The sequence below is a fragment of the Schistocerca americana genome, chromosome X (genome assembly GCF_021461395.2).
Source record: "Schistocerca americana isolate TAMUIC-IGC-003095 chromosome X, iqSchAmer2.1, whole genome shotgun sequence".
Classification (NCBI taxonomy): Eukaryota; Metazoa; Arthropoda; class Insecta; order Orthoptera; family Acrididae; genus Schistocerca; species Schistocerca americana.
The window spans coordinates 267,674,137-267,686,956 of record NC_060130.1 but is presented as its reverse complement, the minus strand read 5'-3'; the positions used below and the strand labels follow the sequence as shown (position 1 = coordinate 267,686,956).

General features: G+C 43.7%; 1 protein-coding gene and 1 non-coding gene across 2 annotated transcripts in view; one reads left to right on the top strand and one right to left on the bottom strand.

The window, feature by feature from the left end:
• LOC124555588 overlaps window positions 1-12,820 on the bottom strand; it is a 1,059,882-nt gene that overhangs the window by 283,717 nt on the left and 763,345 nt on the right. The gene's annotated exons all lie outside the window — the stretch shown is intronic.
• Trnas-cga lies at window positions 617-691 on the top strand. The gene has a single exon. It is a non-coding gene; the product is annotated as a tRNA-Ser (tRNA).

The window sequence follows — 12,820 nt, the reverse complement described above, 5'->3', positions numbered from 1 at the left end:
CCGCGTTCATTGTCCATACGTCCCAGAGATGTCAGCACCGTACGGCAGATGGAATTTTACCGCCAGCGGCGAGAATGAGAACTGTTTTAAATACTTAAAATGGCGACGTTTTCCTTACTTGACCAGCGTGCAATCATTCGTTTTCTGAATTTGCGTGGTGTGAAACCAATTGAAATTCATCGACAGTTGAAGGAGACATGTGGTGATGGAGTTATGGATGTGTCGAAAGTGCGTTCGTGGGTGCGACAGTTTAATGAAGAATGAGATTTTCACTCTGCAGCGGAGTGTGCGCTGACATGAAACTTCCTGGCAGATTAAAACTGTGTGCCCGACCGAGACTCGAACTTGGCACATTTGCCTTTCGCGGGCAAGTGCTCTACCAACTGAGCTACCGAAGCACGACTCACACCCAGTACTCACAGCTTTACTTCTGCCAGTACCTCGTCTCCTACCTTCCAAACTTTACAGAAGCTCTCCTGCGAAACTTGCAGAACTAGCACTCCTTTCTTTCAGGAGTGCTAGTTCTGCAAGGTTCGCAGGAGAGCTTCTGTAAAGTTTGGAAGGTAGGAGACGAAGTACTGGCAGAAGTAAAGCTGTGAGTACCGGGCGTGAGTCGTGCTTCGGTAGCTCAGTTGGTAGAGCACTTGCCCGCGAAAGGCAAAGGTCCCGAGTTCGAGTCTCGGCCGGGCACACAGTTTTAATCTGCCAGGAAGTTTCAGTTTAATGAAGGCAGAACATCGTGTGACAACAAACCGAAACAACCTCGGGCTCGCACAAGCCGGTCTGACGACATGATCGAGAAAGTGGAGAGAATTGTCTTGGGGGATCGCCGAATGACTGTTGAACAGATCGCCTCCAGAGTTGGCATTTCTGTGGGTTCTGTGCACACAATCCTGCATGACGACCTGAAAATGCGAAAAGTGTCATCCAGGTGGGTGCCACGAATGCTGACGGACGACCACACGGCTGCCCGTGTGGCATGTTGCCAAGCAATGTTGACGCGGAACGACAGCATGAATGGGACTTTCTTTTCGTCGGTTGTGACAATGGATGAGATGTGGATGCCATTTTTCAATCCAGAAACAAAGCGCCAGTCAGCTCAATGGAAGCACACAGATTCACCGCCACCAAAAAAATTTCGGGTAACCGCCGGTGCTGAAAAAATGATGGTGTCCATGTTCTGGGACAGCGAGGGCGTAATCCTTACCCATTGCGTTCCAAAGGGCACTACGGTAACAGGTGCATCCTACGAAAATGTTTTGAAGAACAAATTCCTTCCTGCACTGCAACAAAAACGTCCGGGAAGGGCTGCGCGTGTGCTGTTTCACCAAGACAATGCACCCACACATCGAGCTAACGTTACGCAACAGTTTCTTCGTGATAACAACTTTGAAGTGATTTCTCATGCTCCCTACTCACCTGATCTGGCTCCTAGTGACTTTTGGCTTTTTCCAACAATGAAAGACACTCTCCGTGTCCGCACATTCACCAGCCGTGCTGCTATTGCCTCAGCGAATTTCCAGTGGTCAAAACAGACTCCTAAAGAAGCCTTCGCCGCTGTCATGGAATCATGGCGTCAGTGTTGTGAAAAATGTGTACGTGTGCAGGGCGATTACGTCAAGAAGTAACGCCAGTTTAATCGATTTCGGGTGAGTAGTTAATTAGGAAAAAAAATCGGAGGCCTTAGAACTTGAATGCACCTCGTACAATAGAATGCTGCAACAACGGGAAAAGGGACTGTTCCCCTGGTTGCCGATGCTTCCACGTCAAAGTTTTCTCGTATTCCTCTAGCTGTCGCATACTCGTTCCCAAGTACAAGAATTCTTATGCGCCAACCAGAAGACACGCAAATGCTTCCTTAATTTCCCCACATTTCAGTGCATTTTATAATTTATATGTATTTTCAGTCATTTTTTGGCAATTCTATTGATTTTTTTATGTCACTTCTACCCATGCGATCATGGCATCACCACTCGTTCTGTGTTCTAAAATTCCTTGTAAATGTAGTACAGCTGCCAATACCTAGCGCAAATGCACTGATCGGGAGGCGTTGCACTGTATTCGATTGCATCCAGCCGCCGCCACCGACATATTCCACATCTGCAGTGCGTTTGCTCTGTTTCCTGTATGCCTGCGTATGTGCGCTGTCGAAAATAACGTACAATCGGCTGAAATTGAGACGTCGCGATTGGTAATATGCGTGCGTAGTCTCTATGAGTATGTGTATGTAGTGCTGTCAGCGGTGGACAGTTGTGATTCGAATGCATAATTTGCTAACTGTGCGTTTATGAATTACTCCTCAGGAGGTGCGCACTCTGTAGGTGAGGGGAAGGGAAATTCTCTTGGTCTAGGATACTACGTGCAGTCGACACACGGTCGGCTACCGAATAACTTATTAGTAGGATTAATAGGATTAAAAAATACCTTAATCCTACAGTTTGCAAAAGTACTGACGTGGTTGTGGGTGCCTATCAGATTTGGGCGATGTAAACAAAAGTAGCGAAGCTCGTATGTTGAGCGATAAGAGCATATACTTATGGGGAAAAAGAATTTCAGAGCAGTTGCAGAAATCACTTCTGTACCTATGTCAACTCTCCGTTGCAGATCTCTGCTCGGTAGGGTGGAATCAATTGAACGTGTAGAACTGTGTCAGACTCTGAGTTTCCCTTAATTTCCAATCTGCACCTCTCGCTGAGTCTCGTCAAGGTATGAGGCGAGTGTTACTATACTTTTCATGACCTTTCTATGCAAAATGCATGTATGTAGATCATCAGGAAGAGGAAAATTCTTTTTTTTCTTTTTTTTTTTTTTTAAAGGTATGTGTATAGGACAGGCAAATATCCTCATATAAAATCGAACAACGCTTAGTCAAGCCTGAAATATGACCATATACCTATGGTAAAATATTTTAAAGAACATGAAAAAAAGACATAAAATCCATAAAAATCGACGATAACCTGGTACAATTACGAAAAATCGATGGAAAATACGTAAAATTGAGGGAAATACGATGAAATATGTAAAACTGCGAAAAAATTTGCAAAATTACTTAAATTGACTGAGAATAGATAAAATTAGAGAAAAAGTACGACGAAATTCGGGAAACTGAGGAGGGTTTGGGGGTACCCAGACACTCAAGACCGAGAAAAGCTTAAAATTATGCTCTGGCTGCATTCACTTTTAAACCTCTCCCTCCTCCTGTAAACTACGTGGGTTTTCGTAACACACATTCCAAAAAAGGCGAAGTATGTATTACACAGAGGCGTCGTATTACACCAGGCAAGATATATGCATCCTGATCCATAACTACTTTCTCACACATGCAGTTGAATATACATATTTCCGAATTAAGGCCGGTTATCACAAGCAGTGTTATTACGTAAGTATTAAAGAGAAGAATCAATGTGTTTATCAGACTTAAACCATTCCCTAGAGTGATCCGTAGGAGGGTGGATCGATGTCACATATATCACCTTTAATAGTGCGAGGGGGGCTGTACGCGAGAGATGCGGTCTTAGGATGAAACCGCTGTATTATCCTACACATGGTCAAAACTATCTAAAGTGAGACCAGGACTTCTTTGTGCAAGACGAATGCTACCAGAGCTGTGGTAATGCTGATGTAAACAGCAATGAGACTGTTACATCTCCTTTGTCTACTGATCGTAGCACTTAGTCTCTGGAAAGAAGTTGCTGCTCCTTCATGTGCATTTTCCTGCAACAGTGTGTGTGGTACCTCAATGTATCAGCTATCGAAAATATTCAAGTAGGTGTTTCTTCACGCTATTTCCTAGTGAAACATAGCCGCATCCGTCAAAACCGATACTGCTACTATTACTAAAGATATGGACGACTGACATGGAAACTGAGACAGAACAACATTCTCCAGGCTTCATTCTAGTTGGTTTATAAACAGCTCGAGCTGTGGATACGCACTGATGATGCCTTCTTAGGATACTGGAACAGTGTGGAAGAGAGTAGTTTTATCATTTTAAAATTAGTCACCGTAGTGAATGGGGTAACATACTTGCTGGGTGGTTGTATGTCCGATGTTGGACAAATATATCCTCCATTAGAGTATTAAGAGTGTTGCATTCCGCATTACTAATACTTCGGTAACCGTAATGCCTTAACAGTATAGCATTTTTATGTCCAGAATCATGTAATTATCGGAGTGTGCATTTATGTTCTATGATCATTTCTCTCATGCCGGTACTTTCCTGGTACTGACTCTGAACAGTGGAATAATGTTTCAGAATTGATTGCACGGTTGATTTACGTGAAAAGTTTCAACGTCTCGACCTTCATCATCTATAAACTGTCTGTTATAGCAATGCAACAATTTCATGTCTACTATTCTCCGATAAAAGATACATGACGCTCCTTGACATGCATGCATCTGGGGAGGGCCTGCACTTTGGACGGGTGCCGTGGGTAAGATTAATGTTGCAGGAAGGATTGGTCGAGGACAATGTGAGAGGGATCTGTCAATCTCCAACTTTATCCTACGAATGTGACAATGCTCTGTGGCGCCCTTCCACACAGGGAAAGATAGCCAGTCGTAATCGTAAATTCTTCACTATGCTCGATGTGCCGGAAATATGTAGATAACACCTTTGGATTGGCGTAGGACGCTGTCCGGTATACGTTGATGTATGCGGTCGACTGGATGTACTGCACAGTCATCTAGCTGCATTCGCAATCTAGTATATGGTACTTGAAAGTACTGGAGGTGTGATTTAGCACTGATATAGAAACTGGGAAACGTTTTACCGTGTCACTGACTGACCGTCCAGTGGGTATGCTGTTAATTACCGCCTAATGATTGACCAACACTACTCGGTTGAGATGAAGGGAGGCTTGGCGGAACACTGAATATCTGTTACTTGTCGCTGTGGAGCATCGGGTTAAATCTAAAGGTCATCACCTTAATACAGTTGTTTGGAAGCGTTTGTAAATGCTGCAGATTCGTTTTACTTACATATGCTGCAATACCCTCCAAATGTTTTTATTTTTATTTTTTAAATTTTTTTTCACCGATAAGATGACAGTACCTCTTTTTATTTTTACTACCTCACTCGTGTTATCAACAGCACCTTCCAGTGTTGGTTAGCACCAGAACAGTAATAATGTACAGTCATGCTCAAAAGTATCCGAACGACCTGAATTGCAGTACGCCTTATTCGCATGCAACCCGAAAATCGCAGCTGTCTAACAGGTCCTCTAATCGCTCCTCGGTACAGTCGTTTTACTATTGAAAATGGTTCCAACAAGTCACCACTAGAAAACACTGCTCTGTATCGCAATAACTCAAGTAATATCACGATACTACAAATATCAGGGAACACCTTATCACAGATAAGACTGTCCTTAAGGCTTGTATAGCTCACATTTATTACAATAAATGACATACCTGAAATGTTACCACTCTCATTATTACCTCAGATAGGTAATGCACGTAGTAAGTTCGTCGTTATTCATGATTTCCTCTTCAAAGTAACATACCGTACTTATTATTTAACACAAAATTACATTAAAAATTTAAGTTACTCACGAGCAGGTAGTTGAGAATATGTATGAACTTTGAATGAAACGACGAACCGTCTCGTTCTGCATATGGATTCATCCCAGATATTGCAGACTAACCAAAGATTTTGTGACTGACGGAAACTAACAGTCATTCCTGACTAGGCATACAGAGAGTAATATACCTCGATTTTAGACTCTATAAGTTAGCAAATATCAACTTTAAATTACATAACGTAAACATTTTTAACAGACGCGAATTCCTACCCAGCATCTATTGTCCCTGTTAATGAACTACGACAGATGTTAAATATTGCTTCTTCACAAGTAACTTACTTAAAATGCCGTGAGGTAAAGCTTTGTGTTGGACACGCATTCGAATACAGAACCTAATCGGATTGTTATCGAAGCACAATCAACTGTGACATATCGGATTTTCTCGGCAGTAGCTAGATGTTTTAACTGAAGTGACCAGATGAAACATTAATTTTTTAGCCGGCCGAAGTGGCCGTGCGGTTAAAGGCGCTGCAGTCTGGAACCGCAAGACCGCTACGGTCGCAGGTTCGAATCCTGCCTCGGGCATGGATGTTTGTGATGTCCTTAGGTTAGTTAGGTTTAACTAGTTCTAAGTTCTAGGGGACTAATGACCTCAGCAGTTGAGTCCCATAGTGCTCAGAGCCATTTGAACCATTAATTTTTTCCTTCCTAGGACTGCAACACGACACCTATCGCCGTTACATTTAAAAATGGGTTTGCTACACCAGCAGCGACATGTGAGCGTGTTTGAACTAGAAATAATATGACGAAGAGTTCAGTGTTGACTGGGAATCGAACCCCACACATATCGTTGTTGACTACACACAAAGAGACGTCAGCTATCAAATTTTTCTCCACCAGCAGCTCGGAATAACATCCTTGAACTTGCAGTGATCTCACAAATAGTTCTGTGTCTCATTAGGAGTAAAAAATGTCAGTTATCGTTAGTGTTGACAACGAATGAAAATACATTAAAAATCAAAATTATTATCCACCAGGAGATAGGTGTTCTCATGCTAGAGCTTGATAATTCATGATGAAAAATTTAGTGTCGAGCCAGGATTCGCACCCATTCACGCGCAATATGTGGAGATGTTGAGGAATTTGCAGTTTTGAACAAATAAGAAATTGTAATCGAGCTGTATTGTCAAGAAGGGATCAAATTCCGCGTTAAGGGCGGTCTGAGATGCATTCCCAGTTCAGAACCAATTTTATCGACATACAGAAGCTCAAATAAAAGATGGGATAAGTGTCCTGTGACAATACATAGCGTTTGTTTTATCACTACAATAAATAACTAGTATAAGAAATGTTACTGGCGACAGAGTTTCTACACGTTGCCACTCCTGACTTTACTGTGGTTCAACCTAACGACTACTTGGTAGAGAAGGAATATCATGTTTAATGTGAATTTCAGATCACAATGCCATTATATCTTCTTCACTTGGCGGAGCCAGAAGAGAATACAATCTGTCTCCCCCTACCAAAAATCAACGGCAGAAGTCTGAATCGAACCCAGACCATAACTATATGAACATACCATCAATCCAACAGACCACCAAATGCTCTTCTCTGTGACTGATTTTTCTATCATTACGCTGTTGCGCCACACTGGATGAGAATTCTGACACACAGGCTCCCTGTAGTGATTTGCAGTACATTCATTTAGTTGGTTGATCGAATCGCCATGAACAAGCTGCCTCGGCTAGCCAGTGCATACATTAGACTCTATTTTGTAATCACCGAAATAAAATCACCTAACTGCAACCTACACAGAACTGCCAGATGTGTAGGATGCAGAAATTTAAATAGGGAGTGTTCCTTTCCACTTGAGTTACTCTATTGTGCTATCTGTTTGTTGAAAACGTCCTGCTGTGCAAAAGAAAAGCTGTAGCTGTATGTCTCTCAGAAGTCTAGATCCGGCCATATGCAATATCTCACAGCACTGTGGAATGCTGAAGTTATGGAGCAACTGCTGTTGACTTCTGGAGGTGTTGTAGCTACCTGTCAGATCGTAGCGTAATGGAAAGCGCCGTGCACTATGGATAAGATATCGTGAGTTCGAGTACATTCACTGCTACATTTTTTAAAACGCAACTCTGCTGTCTGCTGAAGTGTTCGATCTAATGGAACTTCAAACATAATTCCCTTCCCTTCTTAACCCAAAATAGTCGCATGTGGAAAAAGGGCTAACTTCTGCGACATTTTGTTCTTTTCAGGTTTAATAGGCGGCCAGGAAGCAGATGCATCTCTAAACTTTTGTATTATGTATGGGGAGAGCGCGTCGTGCCAAAATACGTCAGAAAAGTGTTTTCTACATTGGCTGTCGTGTGGTAATGGGATTTTATTCTTCTTGAAACCTTGTTTGACAGCTTTAACTCATAACAAGTTTTCTAAATGCATGTAATCAATAAACTTCATGTGCATTGTCAGACTGTTATAGATAACATCAGAGAATTCGCATACATCGTTGATGATTAATTTCTCTCTCATGTTTACTATTGTTTTAACAACACTAAAAGAAACCCTATGAAAATTGCGTACTATATTGTAAGAAATGAAATAAAACTACCCACGATAACCTTATGACGAAAGTCTGTTTTAATAAAGCTGAGTATCTGTACACAAGCGCGCCTATATCGAACCAAATTAGTAAAATACTAGTCACTTAGATTTTGATTGGGTCTGTGGTTAATTGGTATGCTGTGTCTTACTCAAGAGGTATGCAAATGTGGCATTTCATAAATAAAGTTATGTATTGCTAGAAACCCCAAACTTGCTTGTCAGCAGCAGAAAGAGGCGTTACCTGTTGTGCGGCATTGTAAATTTTTCACCATTGCACTATGAGCCGAAGGTATTTTCTTGCGATTTCCTTATCGATGTTTGATCTGACTACTTGTAGCCCTTTTATAATCAGTGAGACTGGAACCGCAAGCCATCTTTCTTTCTTTCTTGCGCTTACGCCATAGTCCTGCAGCGATCGCAGGGTCAGTGTGGTTACAACGGATTTGGCAGTGTTAGTGTTAGGGATGGCCGGATGCCCTTCCTGCCGCCACCCCGTAGCCCCCCGGATGGAATCAGTGTACCCCAACTGTCTGCATGTAGTGTAAATTGTGAAATAACGCAGGCGTGTTTCAAATGTCTGTGACGTGTGTAACTGAGGCGGAACATTCGCACCAGCCCAGTATTCACCTAGCGGGATGTGGAAAACCGCCTAAAAACCACATCCAGGCTGGCCAGCACACCGGCCCTCGTCGTTAATCCGCCAGGCGGATTCGATCTGGGGCCGGCGCGCCTACCCGAGTGTAGGAATCAGCGCGTTAGTGCGCTCGGCTAGCCTGGCGGGAACTGGAACCGCAAGCCATAACAGATGCTTTTTCACATGTTAACTTAGCCAGGCTTGGAACCCTGCACTAAGCCTGGAGAGAAAGATGTGCTCCCAGGGATCGAGGACTGCCCCTGACGGCGGCAGCAGGGAGACTGCAGACCCTAGTTCAGACCCAGGCGCCGCTTCCCCCACCACCTCCAGTAACCGCCGCGCCGGCCGCACCAAAGATACCAGGGGAGCAACGGTGGAGGGGGTAACGGCTAGTATACAGGGTGTTACAAAAAGGTACGGCCAAACTTTCAGGAAACATTCCTCACAGACAAATAAAGAAAAGATGTTATGTGGACATGTGTCCAGAAACGCTTAATATCCATGTTAGAGCTCATTTTAGTTTCGTCAGTATGTACTGTACATCCTCGATTTACCGCCAGTTGGCCCAAATGAAGGAAGGTAATGTTGAACATGTGCCTTTACAAGTACGACACAACATGTGGTTCATGCACGATGGAGCTTCTGCACATTTCAGTCGAAGTGTTCGTACGCTTCTGAACAACAGATTCGGTGACCGATGGATTGCTAGAGGCGGACGAATTCCATGGCCTCCGCGCTCTCCTGACCTCAACCCTATTGACTTTCATTTATGGGGGCATTTGAAAGCTCTAGTCCACGCAACCCCGGTACCAAATGTACAGACTCTTCGTGCTCGTATTGTGGACGGCTGTGATACATTACGCCATTCTCCAGGGCTGCATCAGCGCATCAGCGATTCCATGCAACGGAGGGTGGATGCATGTATCCTCTCTAACGGAGGACATTTTGAACATTTCCTGTAACAAAGTGTTTGAAGTCACGCTGGTACGTTCTGTTGCTGTGTGTTTCCATTCCATGATTAATGTGATTTGAAGAGAAGTAATAAAATGAGCTCTAACATGGAAAGTAAGCGTTTCCGGACACATGTCCACATAACATATTTTCTTGCTTTGTGTGTGAGGAATGTTTCCTGAAAGTTTGGCCGTACCTTTTTGTAACACCCTGTATATAGGGCGCCGAGAGGAACAGCACAGCATTCGTCAGGAACCACCTGAAGATGGCAGCGTGTACGTCTGCCGAAATATTGTGGAGAAATTACGACGCTACCCGGTCGGATACCCGAGAACTGTTCAAATTGGAAATACTCCGGGAAAACTTCAGATCGCAGGATATTTATTATCGTCACTACTGTGTTCTCTTCTTTAATAAATACTTGGCTACAGGAGATGCGTTGATGTCAAATACAATTGTTCTGCATCGCAGAACGGCGGGCATGGTGGGGGCGAGTCTACTGTGTGTGGTCGCCGGACACAGCACCCGCTTCAATGAGAGGCTAAATTTCCCTCTTGTGTTAGGGAATGGTCATTGCCTCAACGCAGGCTGCATAAACGAACGACCGCGGAGGATAGTGGAACGCCTGGTGAGACCGGTGACTGCAGAGGGGTGGCAGTGGGCTGCAGATAAACGCTCGGCGGAGCAGCCAGCCATTTGAAAAAGCGATCTGGAGTGTTCTCCAGAATTTCGTTGTTGTTCCAGAGGGGCCCAGTCTTTTCGGAAAATATCTTTAACAGATTGCATGAGAAAGTTGCATTGATTATAAATAGGCGTACAATTGTTCTCCATCGCAGAACTGTGGGCTGTTGGGGGCGAGGTGTTGCGTGTCTACTGTGGGTGTTCACTGGAGAAGCCACGTTCTGATCATGGGGGCGTTGTGGGGGGGGGGGGGGGGGGCTCTGTCGCTATATTTTAGATGAACAAGTTGCATTTGGGGTGCCCATACTTTTATCTCATATCGTATAGTTGACTATACATGCTATTGTGTTGGCAAAGGAGTGTTTGCGTCAAGGCATTTAGCAACCACGCGAAGCATGGCGGAGCAGTCGGCCATTTGAAAAAGCTTCTGTATTCCCCATAGGTGGATGGATGGTGGTAGGGAGGGAAGGGAAGGATGAGGGGAGGTAAAAGGACCTCGATCTTTGGCAGTTTGTGGACACCTGTCGAGGAGAATGCACATTCAACTACTGCCTCCTCTGCAGTCTTTTGAGACAACGATTTTCTCCACTACATTTGTTGTATTATGACCCGTTCATTACAAGTGATTGTGTTTCATAACAATTTTGAAGTGTAATTAGAACTGTGATGCATTTTTTCTATCAATTGTGGTAGCGTGTATTGGGCTGCAGGGTGGTTTTTGAGCAGGCATTTGAAGTGAACTCTGACGTCAAACAACGATAGATACTGTCCTTACTGATTACAGGTAATACACTTTTTAAACTCCTCTCTGTCCACCACCAGCGTCTCATCAGTTGAACATATTTCCTGCGAGAAAGAATAAAGGTAGCACCTTACACCTCTGCCTTTTTCCCGCCATCTTGTAGGTGAAGGGTAATGTTTGAGTGTACCTGCACTAGTTTCGAGTGGTACTGAGAAATTTTTTCCGAGCAGGATAACACCAGTTGTATGGTATTGTTAGTTTTTGAGATGTATTGCGATTTTAGGCCATCCTTGTTTATCGCAAAGCATATAGTTGTGTCATCAGAACCAATCTTTATGACTAATTATGTAATTAGAGTATCTTTACTTCATTTTGCCTACGAAAATAAATAAAGGACACTAACCCAACCTTCCTTTCCTCCATCTGGACAATTTCCATGTGTTGGGGTATGCATTTGAGCTTTCCACCCAGTAGAAACAGGGTTCGAGTTCTGGGAGGGGCACCACCATTTTTAATTTCCCGTCAATTCCAAGCCCCGCTGGTGGTATAGTTGTGTTAGGGGGGTGGATCTGGGTTTTCCATCCAGAAGGACCAGGGTTCGAGTTTCATAAAGGGTACTGGCAATTTTAATTTCCCATCAGTTCCTGGAAGAGGAGGGTGGGGGGGGGGGGAGGCATATCAGCACAGCCTTGGGACAAAGAAACTGCCACCAAAATTCGAAATTCCCGCTTAAATTCGAAATTCTCGTCAAAATTCGAAATTCCCGTCAAAATTCGAAATTCTCGCCAATAGGATAGGTGGGGAGGAGGATGGAGGAAAGGGAGGGTCGCGAGGGTGTGGGACTGGGATCGATGTGCAGGCTGAGAAAAACACTAGACATCATCTGAGGGTGGGGATGGGCATGGTCAGGGGCAAAATTAATTGATCAATTTAATTAATTTGCATATCAATTTGATATCAAAATTGCGCTGATGACGCCATCTCCATACTACTTATGGGTAGGCTCGAGAATTCCCTGTATGGTGGCGTCGAGGACTTCCTCAAGTTCGACATTTGCTCCCCTTCAAATTGGTTCTGGTTGAGTGCCATAACTGTTGTTTTTCATTGAGGTAATCACCAAGAAATACTTTGTAGAAACTGTGACATATCATCTGTATGTCTTGAGGTATTATCTGGAAATTTGGTCTTAAATAAGCCGCTACCAAAGTTACTTGTCGTGTCGTTGTCCAGATTGTTACTGCCGCTACCTTAGGTTGTTGTAATGGTCACAGCTTCTCTTGCCGATGCATGATGCGGAGGAAAGCTACCGTCGCACCTCCTCTTCTATTTTATCTGTCCGTTCTATAGCCTGCCATATTCCATAGTTGGAAAGTTTCAAACACACAGATATGTGTTTCCGTTAATAGCAGAACGTCAATATTGTTAGTGGAGACAAAGTCCTGTAGTTCTGCTTTCTTGTTTCGGACTCCATTCGATTCCAGATGCAGATTTTTAAATCCTTTGTGCCCCGTCTTTCCAGGGTGTGTGGTACTTTCAGGTAACGATGTTCACTAGTTCTTCGACTAAGATAGTTGTCTTAGTTATGGTGTCACGTTCTTTCCTCAGCTTCCTCCCCAATTTGATCAATTCTTGAAACAAATTGTCGTTTTTTAGCGTGGTTAACTGTTTGGCCATCTCTGATATGGC